The sequence below is a fragment of the Gallus gallus genome, chromosome 4, assembly GCF_016699485.2.
Source record: "Gallus gallus isolate bGalGal1 chromosome 4, bGalGal1.mat.broiler.GRCg7b, whole genome shotgun sequence".
Lineage (NCBI taxonomy): Eukaryota > Metazoa > Chordata > Aves > Galliformes > Phasianidae > Gallus > Gallus gallus.
In genome coordinates, this window is record NC_052535.1 from 31,073,560 (window position 1) to 31,095,146 (window position 21,587).

A 21,587-nucleotide genomic window follows, 5' to 3' on the forward strand; every position below is an offset into this window, starting at 1 on the left:
TGAGATCCTTGGCTCTAGAGAGCTAAGCTTTCTTATTCAAGTTCATAATTAATTCAAAGCTTTGATAATTTCATTAGATTCCTCCTCTGCTGGCCCTATCAATAAAAGATGGCACTGGACCGCAGCTCCTCAGTGGCCCAAATACAAAAACAAATGCAGCCTGGGAAACCTTTGCTGACTTGCTTACTAACAGGGACAATGGCATATGGCACTTCGTGTTGCAGAGGGAGCATCTGAATAGATCCAGCTAAATAAAACATTAAAGTTGACAGTTGTAAACTATGCTAACATATTTTAACACCTTTTCCTCATCAGCATTCCTTTTTTTGAACGTAAAAAAGAGGCACAGGTCCAAAGAGCTTCTCTTGCCAGAGATCATAGCTGAAAGCAAGAGTATTACTTAAAACAGTTCTTCAACAAGTGTGAATTAAATCCGGAGTATCACCTCGCATTTGAAGCTGCACAGCTGATATTTTCATGTGGCAAGAGAGACGTGTTACATGATGCACATGACCCCATTGCATGGGATCGTTTTCAGTACCTCAAACGTCTTTGGTAATATACTGATAATAGGAACTGCAAGAGGGCTATGATTAAAAACAAACAGTTCCAGTCTGATAAAACCCAGCTGTATAAAGCTATGTAAAATCAACTGCTGGATCTGAAAGAGGAGCATCTGGGCTCCAGGTCCGCAGCAGAAGGCTGGGAGGAAACGCACCAGTCCCCGCCTCCACGTGAGCACAGGGAGCGCCAGCTACCTTGCTGCTGACCACAAAGAGCTGCATCAGTCACCCTCTGGCAAGACATCTGGAGACGTCTATGTAACGTGGACGGACACCCAGGAAAGCAGTCCTTCCTCTCTAACATACTAAAGCCTTGACCTGCATCTCAGAAACGCCCAGCCATGTAAGAAGCTGGACTGGGGCCAGGCTCTGCCAACAGCACAGGTGAGCCTGCCAGTCCGTATCCCCTGATGCAAGAGGTGTAACCGGGACAGCCCTGAACCTTTTGGCTGCATATTTGGCAATCCATAAAGAACGGGACAGCCGATGGCAAGAACCAATATGCCCAGAGAGACCTCCCGCATCTGGCCCTAGCCACACCACTGGCTGCCAGTCCAGCTTTGAGGGCCATCCATAGACATGATTTTTATTCATTTGACCCCCCTCACACACTTAAACTACGCTTTAATTCCAGATGAAATTGTGCCTGGAAAGATGGTAAAGAGGCACTGGATGGTTCCAGTAGTATCTACTTCCATCATAACTGAACTTCTTTAATTCCTACCTGGCTCACCAGCAAGATTTCTCTCGTTTCTCTCAAGCATATCACAGGTACTGAGGCAACAATCTTAGGCACAGTCAATGCTTCGAGTATTACAGCCAGTCATGGGCAGAAGTCATAATTCGTGACTGGCCCAGGGGTAATTAGTTAGCAATTTTTAATTCCTTTCTCCAAAGTGTCAGGAATTGTCCATGACCAATGATTAAACACTCATTATAGGCAAATGGAAGGGAAAAAAAAAAAATCAGTAAGAGCACAAATGAAGTTATATTCAGATGACTCGCCTCAGGGAGTGAGGACTTGCATATGCCAGCTACTATATTTGCAGTTCTCTTCAGAAACCTTTTTTCTTGCAGAATAAACTCAGAAGTAGATTTTTCTCACACCCACAAACCTAGGGTTCATATTTGCTACTTCTGGCTTAGCATTAAACAAACTGCTAGTAAACTGAATCACTGCTCCAATTTGTAATTAAACGTACCAAGCAGCACGACCTTGTAGAATTTAAACACTTGTGCTTCCAACTCCTTTCTATCAATAGGGATAATATTGCCTACATACCTCACAGGGCATTGTCAAAATTAATTCACTGCTTAAAAAGCACTCTGAGATCCTTAGAGGCACGATACAAACAAACATCAGTGCTGATATGTGATACAGAGTCTCTTCATTTTCTATTCAAAACATTTATTAGTCACGATTACTATACAACTTCTTACCCTTTTTAATACTTGCTCCTTCTGTGCCGTAACAGATACCAGACAGCAGTCAGCTCAAATGAGACAATAAGACACAAAAGCATTTAGATGCCCTTATAATATTCCAAGTTCAGATCCGCATCTGTTTACAAACTGTACACTGCACACACCACTAATGAGTTACGTATAAAATCCAAGGTAAGATCCTTTCAAAAGGTAAACTCACTAGCGATAGAATTGAAACGCAAGATCAGATCACGTTCAAAAGCCTGGTAATCATCAGGCCAGTTATTCAAGCTCACACCAACTCGGAAACCACAGAGATTGAAAGTCACCGTCAGCACCCTTAACAGGACTGGTACAGAAGAATGTTTAAAAGTAGTAAGCCCCAGCTTCACTAAACACCACATTCACCCAACATTAAACAGGCACAATTTCAGCCAACAGTATGGCACTAGGCTGGAGGGAATTCTCCCACTGGCTCACATTTCAAGGAACTAGCCTACCTCTGAAGGAAACCTATTAACACTACTTGGCAGAAACTTTCTTCTTCCCATACCTGACTGTAGCGCAAAGCTTCACCCCTTCGTCTCCCTACCACATCCTGAAATACATGTACAGAGAAACACTAAGGTTTTTAACACTGAGAGACAAGACAGTCCTCACAGCTACAAAGGTTAGTGAAAAAACAGACTTAAGGAAAAAGCAGAGCCGTAACCAAGAGCCTGAACAATTCCCCACAGGTGGGTACCCAAATGCCACAGCAAGCACATGCAGCATTCAAGCACGTGTGACACAGCAGCAAATCAAACAAGTACACCAAGGTTTTGACAGAATTAAATACAGAATACTTTCTAAACACTGTTCCATTTCATTTTATTTTGGTATCAAGCTGACCTGCACTTGATTAGAGTAGGCATCTTTTCCTAATAACGGAAAAGATATATTGGTAACATTAGGAACGCCTGGGACAAAAAACAATGACATTTTACCATTCTCGTCAAGATTCCAATGAAATGGTTACACACAACCCAACCACAACTTTTTTTTTTTTTAACTGAATACACACACAAATACGTTTGAACTGTTTGAGTCCTGAGTGTCATTTGACAGCCTTTGGGGAGTTAACCTTCCCAACTGTGCTTACCCCAAGGCAGTGCCCAGGCACCCCAGAGCACGTACCACACACGCTAGGACCAGCATAGCCCCAAACCGTCCTCTCTCAATGGAGAGGTCACTTCAGGGCCAAGGCTGCAGATGCAAAGTAACAAAACTAAAAAGCATCAAAATATCTCTGTAGGAAGTATCCTGGCCATCGTACAGTGCTGCTCCATGTAGGTCAGCAATTACCTCCAGCTAAAGCCTTATTTTCAGCCACGCACTAAAAGGGCTAAATATCTTATTCAACATGAATGGCACAATGAAGGAGAGCAAAAAAAAAAAACCCAACAAAACCACAAGAGTAGAAAAAAATTTGGAGAAAAAGTGAAGAACTTGAATAATACTACTGCAGGATTACAAAGGAGACGGCAGAAAATGTGATGTGTTAGTATAACATAGTGCCCATGTTATTAGTGCCAAATTTAATAGACCCGTGCCTTCGTATTTGGTAGAGTAAAACAATAGGGGAAAAAAAAGGCTGAAGACAGTCACAGGAAATTATTTGAGCAAACAGGACAGAAAAGGAAATTGTATCTACCCAAAGAGATCAGTGTAGTTCGAGAAGGTGGAGGAAGAAGGCAGGACGTCTGAAGTAGCTTGAATGAGACGGCAGAGTCCCTTTAAACAACTCCTTCAATCTCCTATTTAAAAATAAAATCTCATGTGAGTGTTACTGCAGTTCACGTCTTAACTGCTGTTCCCATTAATAAGATGTTACAGCTCTGTAGAAAGGTATTTGCCACAGCACTGTTACTGCAAACAGAATATAAATATACCTAATAAGGTTTAATCTGCGCTGCTGTTCATAACTATTCATCTGAGCTCAGATGGGAAAAAATATATATATTCAAGTTCGTGATTTTGAGCACTAAATTGAATCAGGTGTCCTCTTCTCTTAAGAAAATTAAGTTGCTTTTGTGCAAGAGCGTTTTAATGAGAACAGAGCCTGCCGACAGTGATAAATGGGAATGACACCAGAGAGAGCATGTAAGCAGGACAATATGTGCATGTTACAGTCTTACAGGCTATTTTTCACTGACTATCCTGAATGACTTCACTGTTTCTTAAGGGGCCTATTAATCTCAAATTTAGTTATTACACAACGTTTATTTGAACATATATTCTGTAGATGATGACAGTTAATAAAGGAAATCTTTTACAAGCTGTATTTTTACATATTGTTCCAACTGCAGCTCCCAGCCATTCCACCGTATTGATGGAATAACCTTGTTATGATGCAGCTTTAAGAAAAGGCACATATATTCAGATTCTTTTCCAAGCACGTGGGGACTCTAAATAACTGTTAAAATGCATATAAAAATCCTACCGTGGCACGGCGAAAATAAAAGGGGTTGTGTTAACTGTTCAACCAGATCTCTGCCCGCACAGCTGCCCGCTCGCAGGCCAGGCATGAGCCTAACAATGCAGCATAAGCTCCCAGAAGCATATTGAGCCCTGAAGATGTACGTATACTTCACGTTGAACTGAACCGAAGTTTTAGCATGCACCTAACGCGTGTTTGGCCCATGTGCTGTATATATGGTATGCAACGTTACTTCACTGGGGAGGGGGAAAAACACAAACCAGGCATTGATGAGAATTAAATGACAAAGATACGAACTGATGTTTGAGAAGTTCCATTGAAAGTACCGCATCGCTTGCATCTTTCAGTGCAGCAGTGGAACTGCACACACAGTGTTATCCTCTCGAGGCACAAAAGCCAAACCAAGAACAACTCCAAACAAATAACAAAAATAGAGAGAAGCCCACGGAGATATGGAGGGGATTATCTTTTTATCCACTGCTATGCTCCCTGCAGTCCAACACATTTGTTTTCTGTGAAAAAGATATCACCTAATCCCCAAGCTGCCTTTAGAGCAGCGTTGACAATATGAAAGCATTTCTTTATTTCAACAATGTTCGATAACCATCGGTTTTATGGAAATGATGCTGCGACGGCGCCAGAAAATGAAAACAGAATCACCAATACGCTGTTTGTTCCCTTTTCAGCAGGGAAATATCATCCTGAGAGCGATGGCCCCTAAAATACCTCACTGAGCTATGGACTGCGAAGCCGTGCACACTGCCGGGTTGCTTCGTACTGGCAGAGGTTGCCATCACCTGAATGCGAGTTGCAGCCCGGCTGAAGCAGCACACGGAAACGAGCTGGGGGCTGTGCTGGCAGGGACTTATTGCCTGCCCTGCTCCTAGTCCAGATCTTTCTGTTGAAAATCAGCCTTTCATTCCCTCGCTTCTGTAGTCCCTCATAACCATCACAGCCTGCTAGTAATAATATTTATAAACACAAAACCATCCATCAAAAGGATGTCAAAAGGCCGGCCCTTAGACACACTCCACAGCTTATTTGCTGCCCCACTGAAGATTTCCCCGTTTCACCAATAGCTTCAGCAATACGGAGAGAACGAAAGAAAACCGTCCCGCTTTCTTTCCTTGCATCAACAAATGGTAAGTTCACTCTCTTGTGAGCAACTTGCACACCGCAAGGGAGTTCTGGATGGGTGGTATGTTATTTACTGTTCGGAGGCAATAGAAGAAGAGAACTAAAAACCAGTGCAGTACATACACCACAGGTTTTTTGGTGGTTGTTTTTTTCCTCCCCAGACAATAAAACCAGAATTGAATTGTTAACAACGCAAGCAGTAAAAACTGAGCATTCAGACCGCAGGAACACTTGCGCATCAGCCTGCACATTTCCACTGATACTTAATGCTACATATAGATTAGTAACAGGGAAGCCACGCTGAACAACAAGCAACACTGCACTAGACGGCTGAATCATTTCACTTCAATTCATTCGTACATCCAAATACAACAAATGTGAAAGTCTTCATAATCAGTATGACACAGATCCCACAAAGAAAGGCAGGAGAGAACCCCGTCGCAAGTCAGAATGCCCATCTCCCCGCTGAAAGGACCAAGCTGTGGTTTCCACAGGTACAGAAGAGACGCACCACGAGGCACAAAGTGCACTCTGCCTGACCAGCCCGTGCTATCTGCCCTACAGCACTGAGCTTCGTCCTGCAGTTTCTCTTCTTCCTCCTAATATGCCACAGCTCCATCTGTACCAGATGCTTACGTGGCTGCGTAGCACACAGTACTGGCATGCTGTTTACAGTACTTGCCAGCAAAAAAGGTCTCCCCAGGCCCTATCCAGAAACACAGCCCTTTCCTAACCTCACGCACATTCCTTAAAGAGGTTAAGGCAAACAGAGATTTCACCTAACAACCATGGCCCATTTCCTTATGGCAACTAGAAGGGCTGCCAGTGGATACCACCGCCACTACTCTCCCTTTACTGTTGTCTAAGAGTGTCTCTGACCAGCAGTCATGCCCTTCAAGCTACCCAGAAGGCTCAGCCTTCTCACCAGCTGCAGTACACCCCACAACAACACACTCGTAAGATAGCGCACCTCCCACCATGGGTTCCTACATCCCCAGCACTCCAGCAGGAAGCAAGATGAATGTATACAGGGAATGAATAAACAGAGGAGGTTTTGTAGGGTTTTTTCCTCCGGCACTTAAGAATTGTAAATGCAAATACTTAGGTTTGCTCCCAGTGCCAGTGTAAACATTTAAACAAGCAGTAGTTTAAAGCTGCCAACCTTGTAACAACACACGCTTTCTCACACTGAGTGTATATATGTACGTAGCTATCTGCAATCTCCATGCTCCAGCATCTGACTTCCTCACAAACCTCATGCAGGTCTGCCATGACAGTCATACAGCCAAACTCGTTGCACAAATTTTTGCTCACATGGAAAGTCCATTTCCATAATTCACCATAAGACACCGAGACACAGAAGGTAGCTTCTCCCTTCTCCCTAGGTACTGTAAAGTACAAGCCTTAGCAGCCATATGTTTGACATCTGAATGAGGACCAGAAGGTACCACACAAGGTACTTGGGGATGCAAGCTATTCATAAACCTTATTAACATCCTGTATTTGTTAGTGACATGAGGCTTACTACCTTAGCAGTGAAGACACTGGCTCTCACACCAGAACAAATCGACTGCTGAACAATGATTTAATACAGGAAGCTCAGCTAAATGATGGTATACGGGTAACTCTGCCAACCTGATCCTCTCTTCTGGAGAAACATCTCATAACTTCAAGTATCCCTAAAATAAAATAAAGAATACTGTAGAAGGTATCCTCAAAAGGATACAAAGCAATAACAACCACCCAAACATACTTTTATTTAAGTTCACATTTTCTGAGATCTTAAGCTGTGATAAAAACACTTAAAGGTCCTGTCCCCTGATTCTCCTGGAGACACATCATCCATAACATGATTAGAGGTCTAGTTAAACAATGCATCCCACAACTCCAAAGAGTATTACTTCCCTGCTGAAGTGAAATGAAAGCACAAGGCCACTTTTTAAAAGGTGCCCTTTGCATTAACTGCGAGGCTGCGCCTGCACCAGTGTCCTTCTATAAATATCCCACTGTCATCCTGCTTTCTGGGCAGTCAGAAGCAGAAGCAGACCATTTAACTGCTGTGCCACCCAAACCAGCTCAGAGGGCATTGTTATTCAAGTCCATGCCATTACAGCCACTGGAACAGTTTCGCCATTACTGGCGCAATGCCAGGAGCTGGGAAATAAAACATTAATGTAAAGGAGGCACACCGTGTAAAGTGGCCCAGTTAAAAGATGCGCAGATTTTCAACTCGTCAACAAACGTCTGGCTAGATCAAAGTTTGCTTATTTATTCAAACATAGTGCAGGGTTAGGCTTTACTGCAAACCAGTGCTGCATGGTACAGGAAATTCCCCTTTTGTGGGGCCAGTCAAAGCAATGTGTGCTACAATATCATGACAGAGGTGCAAAGAGATGGGAAAGTAAAGCAGAATACATTATGGAAGAGATTAGCATTATAGCTACTACCTGAAGGTAAAAAGAAAAAAACATCTGTACATGTGCAACAGCAGTGTTTTAAAATGGTACTCACATTCCTCTGTCATTTACATCCACAGATCATATAAAACTAAGTAGAAATAGTTATACACATATACAGTGAACAAAAAATGAAGGGGGGGAAGTGCATCTTTAGAAATTGTTTGTGTCAAAATATTGCCCAAAGAGCTCAGCAGTACATCAGTACTAACTGAAGCTCCAAATCTGCTTTCAGAGAAAGCAGCTAACTGCACTATTGATATTTACCACTACTCTCCTTTCGAAGCACACCCAAAACACCTTTAAATTCTAATCAGCGAGTTGGTCCCATTTTCCACAAGACCTGCTATGCCCTCTAATCCAAAGGGCCAGGGGGGCAGTTGGTCTTCCTGAAGTGCAAGGAAAAACACTCCAGCATCCATCAGGTCTGGGTCACGGGCTTGATTTCACGACTGCTTGGCTAACAGTGGCAGTACATCGTGAACTACAAAAACACAAAACTGTTCCTCAGAATTTTAATTCTCATGCATACAACGTATGTATCTTTACTTTACATTTGACAGATAAGACACGTGGCCACTCAGCTGAATTAAAGACATTTTTATAACTTCCTTTAACTTAAGAACCCTACCCCTATAATTTACTTGATTCTCTAAGGGGACAGAGGATTCACGTACAGAATTTCATTCACACTGCGGAGAGCAGAGGCTCACCAAGCACTGGGTGCTACTCTCACAAATGCAACAGCTTGCTTTTACTGCAAGACGTCACAAAGCTGCCAGATGCATCAAAGGTGCTCTTAGTGGCAGCATTCACTGAAATTCTACATTTTGCATTTACATCCTGAGTTGGCTTAAAACCTGCAATATCAGCTGCTAGGGATATTCCAGCAGTTAGACATCTGCTTTAAACCCAAGCTCCCCTCTCTAGAATCACCAGTGCTCACGCAGCGTTTGGAGAAAACAACCGAACAGAAAACCCCACACAATTTAAGTATTTCTTTATTTCACTGTGGTATTTTGCTGCTTCCCGACGCATTGCTCAGGTACTGAGTAGATGGTCTTTGCCCCTATTTGTCCCTGCACAACGCTTTTCAGGTAGGCCACAACCCCCCCCCAATGCAGTTACTAAATCCTTATGAGGCACTGAAAAGGTGCAGCCAAACAGATCAGCTTCTCAGAAGAAATGGAGACCCAAAGTATCTAAATCACAGTGAGAAACGCAGAAGGCATCAACACTGTTTGCAATCCTGTCTAACTGACCTCTGTTAACCTGACCTGAAACAAACTACACACGGGTTTTCCTGAAAGGAAACACTTCTACACAGTCTGAATTACACACAAAACAAGATAAGAACTGGTAAGTTCTCACTGAACACGGTTTGTGTTCAGTGCAAGGGCTCCAGGAGCACACAGGCACTGCTTCCTATCTGCTCTGTGATAGCTATTCATCATAGGCATCGACAGAGGCAAAGGGCAAGGAAGCAAAGCTGCGTTCTATCACGGCATTTAAGGCCAGAACATAACGCATCTGTGAAGTCAAATCAAAGGTTTTTTGCACAAGCCATCTAGATTTAGATTGCTTTTCCACCTTACAGTGCTTCAGTAACATACGACGCTCTGTGATACATAAATAGACTATACTGGGCAAAAAGCACAGTCAGGACCACTGGGTCAAAAGTGCAAGAGCTGCTCCCTTCTCCGTACAGCAGGAGGTCGTGCTTCCAAGACAGACATACTGCCTTCATAGCAACACAGCTTGTCAACATATGTGAGCACAAAACTGAGCAACGCAATCAGAACATGCAAACAAATGTAAGCACTGGAAAAAGTCACCTTCTATGCCATATGCAATTGGAAATTACATTGTACACAAGCACCAAACACCAGCCAAAGACAGGCAGGTCGCTTATCCAACAGCTTTACATCTGGCCTATCAGCAGTATACGAAACACTGCTAAAAAGTTTAATTTAGGTTAAGAGCTATTTCTTTGAGCAGTCTATGATCAGCCTGTTTGGGGTGAAAGAGACAAATAAGGGCCTCAGAATGGTGCCTGGAGAGTATTCTGGGTCATGCCTTGCCACTAAGAGAAGTTTGTTAAAAGGCAGAGAAAGCCTCTACAGGCGATATCAAAGTCGAGGGGGGGGGGGAAGAAGCTGTCCGCAAACCACTTCTTTCTTACATACACTCATTCTGAATCTGAGTCACTGTTCAGTTGAGCCCATTGTAAAAGAGATCTCAGAGAAGCATCACAACGCAGACATCATCCAGTCAATTTAAAGTTCAATTTGCTCAAACACCACAACAAATATATTTCTACAACCCGTATAGATATACTTATCCATAATATATAAAAGAATCAAATCAATCCTGTAAGCCTATGGTGTGGCAATATAGTAGCAGATCATGAAACAGTAATCAAAGTCCTGAAAAATACACCATTGTCAGCATTGTGCACTGGTACCATTGCGTTATAGCACCTCGGCTTAAAATAAATCAACCTAAGTGCCTGCTTTGGTAAGCACTTCAAATTCAGTGTACATCAGCAGTGGGGGAGGGGGAGCGGTAATGCACAGAGAAACAAATCAGAAAATAGGACTTGTAAATAACAATTCAATTAGTGAATTTATATCACTCGCTCCCTAATAAACTTCCCCTCCTCACCTACAGGAAGCCCTCCTCCAGCCTTCCCCCCTCATTTGCATGGCTGCGCAGGCCTGCTCTTTCTGCAGCGAGCCCCTTTGCCCTTTCAATCATGAAGTATATTACTCCACTGTCAGAGCAAAGCAGTTCCTAACAACAGGGAACCCAGCTGGGATAGGCAGAGGGCAGCAGGCTCACGCATTACCATAATAATCCAACTGTGCTCCCCAGGCCCTCGGGGCAGACAGCATATTAGGCAGGCCTCCTGCCCAGGCTGCGTCACCTGCCCGTCAACCTGTGGCAGACACCGCAAGGGCCTGCTGCTTGAGCGCCTGGCTCTGTGGCTGCTCACTGCAGCTAGTACGCATCCTCACCCACAGCTTGAGTGTCCCCTTCCGTGGGGCTTCCACAGAGACGTCAGGTATTCAGAAGGACCCAGTGTGGAGCGAGATGGCACAACAGCTTCCTGACCGCAAAGCACTGCTCTATGGATGGGAACTGGGCCACCCTGCCTTGCCTCAGCCTATCCCAAGGAACTGGAGCACGGAGAAGCCGAACAGCAAAAGCAGGCCATTGGTATTTGAGAGCCTTGCCACCCACTGACAGCCGGTTTGGGGTCGGGTCCTGTTGACCTTTGTGGTTTTTGCAACACCCAAGGGTGATGAGCAAAGCCACCTCTCAGACTCTGGTACAAGGCTCACCACCAAAGGGACAGAGCTCCTGCCTTAGCCTGCAGCTGTACAGATCTGCATGCCTCACGCTACTGTGCCCTTTAAATAAAGGAGATGTTTAAATGCATATGCAGTGTATTTCAATGCCATTCTGTCCCAAATCACTTTATTTACAGTCTATAAGCAGCATGTACGTAGCACACGTTCGGGTACTCAATGCACAGGTCCAGTAAAAGGTGCTGTTTTCCTTCACGTTATACAGGAGGAATGCCAAAGAACACTAGGAAAAAAGACTTGGGCTCTAATACAAATTTTAATTTCATTAAAAGAATGCATAGGCTCTAATTCCCCTTAACAGAGGAAGGGGCAACAAATGTAATACAGTCTTATTAACATCATGTTTTGCAGACTGTGCAAAGCCAGATTTTCATGATCACTTGCGAAGCAAAATTTCCCTAACCTTCATTACTTTCCATTTCTCTAGCCCTCTCAAAAAGGAAATATTCAGAAGGAATTTTGTTGTTCATTTTAATTGCTTGGCTGTTATATTTCCGGTACAGAGGGTAATACACAGTAATCCACATCTCAACACTCTGCCAGAGAGAGACCATAAAAATGATGCCAACAACATAACTTCAATGTTTCAGAAAGCACTCATTACAGAACTTCTGCCTCCTACTATTCCTCCACTACATAACAGTAACAAAACCTACACGTTATCCAAACTGCGACCCATTACAACACCACTCTGCTTTACAAGCAATTCATTGCCATTACACGGCCATTCGCGCTCCCCAGCGCAGCCAGCATAACTTGTTAGCAGCATCTCTCCCAGCTGGGGAGGGGGGCAGCTGAAGTGAGCTCTCTGCTTTACATTTATTCTGGGTCACAAAGGTCACAGATAAAACACCAGGATGACCTGGGGGGTTTCTAAAAGTATTTTAATATAGTCAAGAGTCTTTTCTTACACAGTCACCAACTCATACACCTACCACAATCAGATTTAGACTTTCAGGGCTTGCGATTTAGGGAAGAAAGGCTTTACCAAACCACCTCCTTTGTCCCACAGAGAAATTCCCTAACTACAGGCTTTCTCCTTCACCGTTCCTAGATATCCGTGACTTGGGTTAGCTGCAATCCAGAACAAGGAGGAACTGATGATTTTTTAATTATTAGAGGGGAGAAAAAATATCCCTTCTACACACACAGTTCCTGTAGAGGCGTGCTCTAATTACCTCTCTTCCTTCTCCAGGCTACACGGTCAAAAATTCCATAAACCAAAGTAACATTAAGTTGTACAAGCTATGCCAGAAAACTAGAAGTGCAACAGCAAGAATTCTGTAGCATGACACCGAGCACAATCTCATCCTCGAGTAGCTTATGCTGTTTGTGGTAGATATCCCATGTTTACAGACACTTCACCAGAGACAACAACGCTAAACTGTATATTCCTCATTGTTCACATGAATTCCAATGCTGCAAATGCAATGTGTCAATGGACATACATTTATGAATGGAAATACAGGTCTTCCATTTATATCATAGCTGTACAGATCAGACTCCTAACTCAATAAAGGCAGTTGGAGGTTAGTTACTCGATTTAACAGAGCCCAAGGTCAGAACACTGCAATGGCTGAGACATAAAAAAGGCCAAGTTTCCGATGCAGGATACGCTCGTGCCACGATGAAGTATTTGAAATAGTGAATAAACTGGAAACTACTGAATGTAAAATTTGCACTGTGGAGGAAAATATGTATACACATTTTGTTTAAAAAAATAATTCCTATGCCAACACCACTACAAAACCTACATTTCCCTCCAGTAGGAAACGATTAGGTAGGTTGTAAGGGCAATAAGTATACAGAAGTTCAGCTAGAAAGATTATGGCATTAGAAAGGGATAAGCAAAGATGAATGGAAAACTTACTCACATCTTGGGCTTGCCGAAAAGACTTCAAGAGGAACAATCTCCAGAAAGAGATCCTTCCTCAGTGGCAGTCAGCCCTTAAATGGGGTCTAGGAGAGGTGCAGCCTGGCTCCACCCCTTCCAGTCACACAGTTGAATTGCCTTCACCTGTGCTCCCGCAGCTGACTCGGTGCTCGCCTCAGGTGCTCAATCAGAGGTTCCGGCTGTGATTCAACAGTTCCCATGCATAGGTCCACACTGATGAAGCGTTTTAGTTTCCTTCACAATTTGTACTTCACTTCAGTCACGGTTTTCTTCTTTCCATCTACAAGACTAAGCACCTCGGTACAGCCCCTGCTCTCTCTTCACACTGTCCTAGGGTTTGCCTCGTACATACCAGAGCTGATGGCATTAATGCAACAGACAGATGTTTCCTTCCATACGTAGCTCTTGCCAACAGAACAAATACCACTCTCTAGCCTCTGACTGCTCAACTGCTCCCACACATTTGTAGGGGTCAGTCTCTTCAACTCCTACATTTTCCCTTTAGAAAACAGTACTTCAAATTCATAAAGACTCTCTTGCAATGGAAGTGTCCAGAAGCAAGCAGCATTCATAATACAGTATAAGACCTTAAATACACCCAAATTTACTCAGCTTGTATACAGTGCTGTTATGGGAAGCCTCTGTGCCTGTGCAAGGTAATTGTGAACAAAATCATGTGCCAGATTCTGTAGACACTGCTTCATGGACACTTGGATTCTGCCCTATTCTAGCTCTGGCTGCGAGCTGCAGAACATTGCAAACGATCAGAACTGCTATAACACTTCCCGCAGGGAAAACTGAGATTACAATTAAGATTCAAGGCAAAATACAAAGTTTAAAAGGGAAAAAAAAAAAAAACACATTGCAAGGACTGAACAAAACAGAATGGAAGAACATGGAAGAAGTGGTTTCTACACATTAGGACAGCCAGCCAATCTTTTAAGCAGCATGCAGCTCCCAGCTTGCGACAGAAAGGCCCCTGTGCCTGGATTATGTCACATGAATGGCAATGAACAACAACATGTTGGTCCTGGCCTAGATGACTGTGGGTAATTCAGATCACCAGAGGAAGACATCTACTTAGAGATAATACACGCAAATCACCCATCTCAGCATTCAGAGTGCCAAGATTCATAGGGAAACAGCTATTTCACACTTGTGAACCTCTCCTAGAGCAATACCTGCTCTGTCCCATGAGAATTTAAGAAGGTTTGCAATATTAATAAGACAATCATCTACACCTGCTGACAGCCACGGGGTCTGGACAGCTAAATAACACTGCACCGCCAGAAAACTTTGCACCCCCATTTCTTCAGGTGCCAGATTTTGTTGTTTTTTTAAATACTTTTGAGCGTAGAGCAGAACTGATAATGTCTGCAGGAACAGATAATACAGATAACCTGATAATACAGATGATACAGATAACCTGAACAGGACTGGAGTCAACAAAGCAGCAGTTGGGGCCAAGTTGGAAAACGAGACTGGGTTACCTATCTCAAAAGTGAAACTGTAATAACTCAATGCACCTTGAGTCAAGCCAGCTTTTTGGGTTTCTTGCTTGAGTAACATGTTGTGCAGAGAAACTGTCAAAAGTGACACAGATAAGCCAATTTCAATGCTTTAAATCACACCAGGGATCTTTTTCTCACTCGCTACTCGGTCAAAAATGTCTTTTGGAACTGTTAGACATATGCAATACAGGCAATAAGCTGCAAACCCACATTCACCGTGACTAGAAACTCATACCCTCCTACTCAAGTGTATATATAGATAGATAGTATTTACCACATATGAACATCACACTACAGTGAAATTACAGCAGTCACAACATAGACATCAGATCATATCCGGTAACTCTAGTTTGTTATGCAAAAGCTAAGAAAAGACGCTCCAAGCCTTCCATCCTACGACAGAGAGTGACGCTGCTTAGCAAAATAGCCGTTCCATTCATAACCTCGATAATTTACTCCGGAGGATGAAAAACACAGAAGGCTGCAATCAGATTTCCCCCCTCTCATCCCAGTAGCCGCCCACTCTAAAAGCATTTCAAGAATTGAGAGCACTTACAGTTTTAGCCTATTATTTTAGAGTATATAGCACGAACAGTACTAAAATTATTAATTAGCATTTCATTAGAAATATCAATATGGGAAAAACGCAGTGATGTGCACACAACCTGGCCTCTGGGATTAGATTTGAATTCGTTTTAGATGAGGAGGCAATGATCTAAAACCTGACAAGTTAACTATCCTTACTGACACTATCCTGGATGGGAATAACATCAGCCCTAAGTATGGCACAGTAAGCAAAAAGAAATCACGCTAACTTCTGGCATTCAGGAATGATTATGATAATAAGGATCTGAATGGGTTACTCAAATTTGCTTCTATGAGAATCTTAGCAATTTTTAGTCGTTCAGTTTTTAAATCAACGTCTACTTACGTAACGGTATCAAAAAGAGCAAATAGTTGTTACAGGCAGAAGCTGCACCGGCAAGAAAATTTAACCAACAAAAGGGTTAATTAGGGATACAAATTTTCTCAGGCTGTTAATAATGGGAACAACACATAGTATGTGCCCATAAGTAATTCTCAGGTACCTTTGATCTCCAGCCCCAAGTGATCACTGGTGCCTACCATAGGCTGGCCTCTGGGACTCTCTCAGAACCAGACATCTGGCTACTTTGTTGTTTTAGACTAATCTCATCCCAAGGGAGCTCAAGAAATGACACCAGGCAAGGAGGGTCCTGGCAAGGGAAAAGACATTACAGTATCAGCAGATTTCTAAGTGGACCGGAGTATCAAAATTGTCTTCAAATTTCTATGGGGAACCTATTGCCTCCCTGCTCCCCAGCTCAGCTCTCACACGCAGCACACATGATCCCATTTCAAGGAACTGCTAATCTCTTTACGGAAGCTAATGAATGATAATCCAGGAGAGAACACACGACAAAGGCAAACCTAAGTACAAAACTGCAAGGAACGGGGGGGATTTAATAAAGATTTTATTGAAAGGTCAATGCACTGCATAATCAAATAATGTTTTCAAAGCCCTACAAAAATAACTCCAGCATCCAAACACTCTTTTTGACGAATTCACTGTCACAGATTTTAGCTGCCAGCAATGTTATCATTAAAGTATGACCCCGTGACAACCAGCAGCGGTATCAGTGGCTGACTGCCTGCTCCGGGCTTAGGAAAAGTGCGGTTCACGGAGCGCTAAGCCCGCAGGGGTAACGTGGGCTGCTAACACGAAGGAACAAAGGTTTAATTTTAAGTCTAGAGGTACTATTTCTATCATCAGAGACTAATGGGGATCTGCCTGCAAACTCCTGTCTGTCAGGCCTCATCCTCCCCAAAGCACAGGTGACATTAGATGTGACACTTGGAGCAGCTGGACAAGAACTGCTGTAGGCACCACGCTGAGCCCTCCACACTAATGCCCCTGTGCCCTGGGAACACCCAGGGCATGCTGATGGCTTCGTGTCTGGCAAGAGAAGGAACCAAGGCGCTTAGAGCTGGAAGAAAGAATACCCTCCCACGCCTCCTCCTGAAGGCAGTAAGCATACTATGAACATTACCCCAGCTACGTACTTCCCAGTTATGCCATTTTTACAACACAGGGGCAGCACGTAACAACTGCAGTAAGAGACGGCTTCCTTGTCAGTGCCTTTCGCTTCAAAAGCACCACTCCTACCTTTTCTTCCTCTCCATTGGCAAGGACAAGTTTAAAGGAAGGGACGCTAAATGCAGATTGCAATCCCCTCCTAAGGACAGGTCTGAGTGATAGAACTTCGCCTCCTTTCAGGGTATTTTCAAAGCATTCAGAACAGAGCTTTGCAAAGAACTCGGAATAATGTGTCATACCGCATCAGCTGCCGCAGCTAAAGAAGCTTCTGCCCAAACCTTAAGCAAGTGCCATGCACAGAAGTAGTTTGAGAAGTGGGTGCTAAACTTGACTAGGGACAAGTCCTCTAATACAGCACCCTCCTTTTCCTTTCTCTTCATATTGCTCACGACACAGACACCTACATCCCTTCAGCTACAACACGTCATAAAACAATCCATGCTACCGCACTGAAGATATACACTGCATTTAGCAGCACATTATCTGCTGCTGAAAAATCAAGACTGCGGAAAAGCACTGAGGTAAGAACAGGTTAAACTTACATGCTTAGAACGTAGTGTGGGACTGTGTCAATAGAAAAACAAAAAGTAAACGCCACATGGAAAGTCAGTATTTTATGTTTTGTAAATATTGATCCTCCTGCTGTCTTCACACGCCATAGAACCCTTAAAGGCGCATTCCATGCATTTACTTTCACCAGTATCTTTTAACAAACACTGCTCTGTACACGAATACATAAGACCCACTTCACAAAATACATAGGAGACAAACAATCAAGAAAGCAAAAAAGCCGCTCGCTGATCCTATATATTAAAGACAGAAAAACATAGAGGATGTAGTTACAGCTCCTAAAGAAGATTTCTCAGTGTCTAAAAGCAAGCACATTTTATAGGATCATCTTACAGACTTCAGCTACAACCCCACATACATTTTACAGACTCGTTCCCAAAGCCACATGCCAACATCACAACGCCAACAGCACATTAAAACCATTTCAGATGGTAAATACTCTGAGTTTTGATTTACGTGCTGTGGGCACCCAAACACTGGAAATTAATGCTGTCTCCCACTGTCTATTAGGGAAGCACAGTTAATCACCAGTAAATAAAACTCCCCATAGCCTTCCTCCAAAAAAGTCAGCATCTGGAAGAAATGAGCACTGTGGCATGACAGGAATGCCAACTCATCCATACAGCAGCAAATCAAATATGAAAGAAAACTGCAGAGAACAAAAGGTCTTCAAACAAAACCCATAGTAACACCCCTTCTACTTTGGAAATGGAATCAAATATCCTCCATTTAATCAGATGTTACAGCAAAACAGAGAGAGGAAAAGCCAGTTGGGTCATTAGCAACATCTTGAAAACATCTGGAATTCCAACAAACTGGGTAGCCTATAAGGTGATGAACAGTATTTTAAATGGCATACAGTTCAAGAACGGATCGCACTACAGAAGCGAGTGCTAATTTCCAGCCAGAGCTCCAGATTTAAACACATACATGAAATGCTATTTGTATAACTGTTACATCCCTGTCTTAACTAGAACATTCGACAGACATTTCAGAACAACTTGACTGTCTTAACTAGAACATCTACCTACATTGCTCTACAGCTTACTGCTGACCACTACATGTGCCATGCAGTTGTTCTTAACTTAGATATTTTTTCAACGCCCTCTATAAATAGATAGGAGCAACTTCACAGTCACAAAACATGGCCCTCAGGGGGGGGACTTCAACCACCCCAATATCTATTGAAGGGACAACACAGCAGGACATCAGAAATCTAAGAGGTTACTGGAACATACTGACATTAACTTCCTTACCCACAGTAGCAGAGAAAGCCATGTAAGAAGGGACTACACTGGACTTTGTCCTCCCCAAACAGGAGAAGCCAGCGAGTAATGTGAATGCTCGAGGACAGCCTTAGCTACAGTGACCGCACGCAGCAAGCTTGCTACGCTAGAATTCAGAAGAACAGACTTCAAACTCTTCAGGGAACTGCTTGGCAGGATGACACAAGATAAAAACCTAGAGGGAAGAGGGACCCAAAAAAGCTAGACAGTATTTAAGGACTACCTCCTTTAAGACCAGAAGCAGGGCATCCTAAAGAAAAAGAAAGGCAGTACAAGAATAGCAGAAGACCACCACAAATCAATAGAAAACTCAAGACTTCCAGTACCAGAAAAGGACCTTCCAAAAAAAAAAAAAAAAAAAGCTGGGGAGGGACATTTTATAAGAGCATGTGAGGCAGAAATGCTAAGTCATGGCCTGAAGCAGTGATTGAGCACCTGGTGAGAAGGCAGGGCCAACCTAGGGGAGCTCAGGTGCATGCAATGTACCTGAGTGATAGAAGGGGTGGAGCCAGGATCCACCCCTTCCCAGACCTCATTTAAGGGTTGGCAGTGGAAGTTAGAGTATTCTTCTGGAGTCCCTTGTATACTTGAGGCCTTCTAAAGGTAAGTAGTTTTTTTTTTTTGTATTTGTTTTTGTGTTTATGATTGCTTTGTTTGAGCACATCCTCACCTGTTGTAGCCTGGGACTTTGCTACTTTGCTTTCACTGCTGTACTTTCTGTTGTATTATAGCGTAACAGTATTATGCTGCCCTGTGGATTCTTCAACTAGGGTCTATGTAGGTATCCTCTGAAACAGATGCTTGGTGGTTTAATCTAGGCTGGGGTTTGACTTTTAAGAATTGATAAGCAGCCCAATCACTTTCTCCTTTAGCTATGGAGGCAGTTAGAAGAAAATCAAAAACTTCAAAATACCCCCAAAAAAGCAGGAGTAAGAGTTATTGAACAAGCAGCAATGAGAACATGAAACTTGAGGAGGCTTTTTCTTTTTGTTACAAACTATGAAGCAAATCAAGTGACCTGGGCTGCTATGCCTGAGCTGCATAAGGAGAAAGAATTGACAATTCTGCAGTTACTTGTGTGATAGGGGGTGTCAGCTCTCCTGTAGCTAGGGCTCCCAGCTGGGACTAGAGGCCCTATGCTGAATTGATTATTTTTTTTTTGTTCCCAAAAAACATACAGCAAGTGTGATAGTGTTAGTAGGCACAGGTGCAGGAAGTTACTTATGGTGAACTGACTTAATGCCATGGAGATAAAGTGGTGATTAGTGGGTTTGGGGGGACTGACTGTCCCTGTATCCTAGATAAAGTTGAAGGTGTAGACTGGGCATCTTGTGCCCCAGCAGTACAAGGTGTCTATTGCCCCTGTCCTAGAGTATATACTATGGGGTCTGACTCTCCAGATCACCGTAAGGGAGTTCAGACTGAGGGAGCAATTACTTGCCAATGCAGGGGTGGAAGTGTAAATATATTACTAGTAATTGTAATGATGAAAGCTTGGAAAGCAGGGGGAGAAAAGGGTTTGGGAAAGGCACGTGCTGAGAAAGGCAAAGGTGAGCAAGGTGTAACAAGGCTGTTAGAACCTAGAAGAGAAGTGCTGGAGAAACTCCTTGTGGAATAAAGGTAACAAGGAAAGAAGGAAACTGAGAATAACAATAGCAGCTGTTACTGTTGCTGTACTAACAGTGGGCCTGGAAGGGCCCTGGGATGCTTTTGTCCTCATTAGACCAAAACCGCTGTGCAAATAGCAGGTAAATGAGACACTGGTGAAGACACTGTCCTAAATTGAGTGGGGGATGGAACAATCACTGATAGTGAAGGCTGAATAATGGGAACCTGGGAAGTTTACCCTTAGCGGAGTCACTGATATAGACTGTAGCTGGGGAAGCAGGGTAAAGTGGTTAATTTTCTGGAGGATTGGGGTGCCTCTTAATCTGTGCTACATCAAGAATTATTTTGTGTAGATGCTGATTTTGTAACAGTAATAGGAGCTACTGGCCAACAATAAAACACTTTCTTTTGGAGGGGAACAATTAAATTCAGGCTAGGAAAACAAGCAGGAACATGTAAATTCCTGTATATGCCAGGTTCTCCAAAACCATTAGACTTACTGGAACAAATTGGTGCAGAGATTGAACTCTAAGAAACAGAGGAGTTAAGGGTCAAGCAAGATCAGTAGATAAGAAATTTTAATTTAGGAATCTCAGCACAAACTGGAAAAAATGATGATGTACCCCTAGAAGTTACTGAAACCTGGAATCGGGTATACCCAGGAGCATGGGCATCAGGGATGCCCGGCAGAGCCGAAAATGCAGCCCCAATAGAAGTTAAAAGCAGGAGCCAGGCCAGCCAGGGTAAAGCAGTGTCCTTTGAGGGTACAAGGCTGTAGAGGATAAAAGAAATAATAGATAACCTTTCTGGAGTTTGGATTACTAATTGAATGTGAATCCAAATATGATACCCTGATCTTCTCATGGAAAAATCAGATGGCCAGAGCTATAGTGAGATACAAGATCTGAAGGTAATTAATAGAATTCCTGAAGATATACACCCAGTGGTGGCAAATCCATACACTTTATTAACCAAGTTAAGGAATGAGTAGGTGGGGTTTACTATTCTGGATTTGAAGGATACCCTTTCTGTCTAGTTTTCCAAAAAAAGTCTGAAGTTATTTGCCTTTGAATAGGAAAAGAAGACTCAGTTCTGGACAGTGGTTACCCACGGTTGTGAGAACAGCCCAGTGTTTTTTTGAGAACCAACCAGCTCATGAGCCTAAGACTTG

At 43.2% G+C, this 21,587-nt stretch overlaps 1 protein-coding gene across 5 annotated transcripts in view; it reads right to left on the minus strand.

Annotated features, from left to right (window-relative positions):
• Positions 1-21,587, minus strand: part of SLC10A7 (solute carrier family 10 member 7) — a 151,577-nt gene that overhangs the window by 98,950 nt on the left and 31,040 nt on the right. The gene's annotated exons all lie outside the window — the stretch shown is intronic.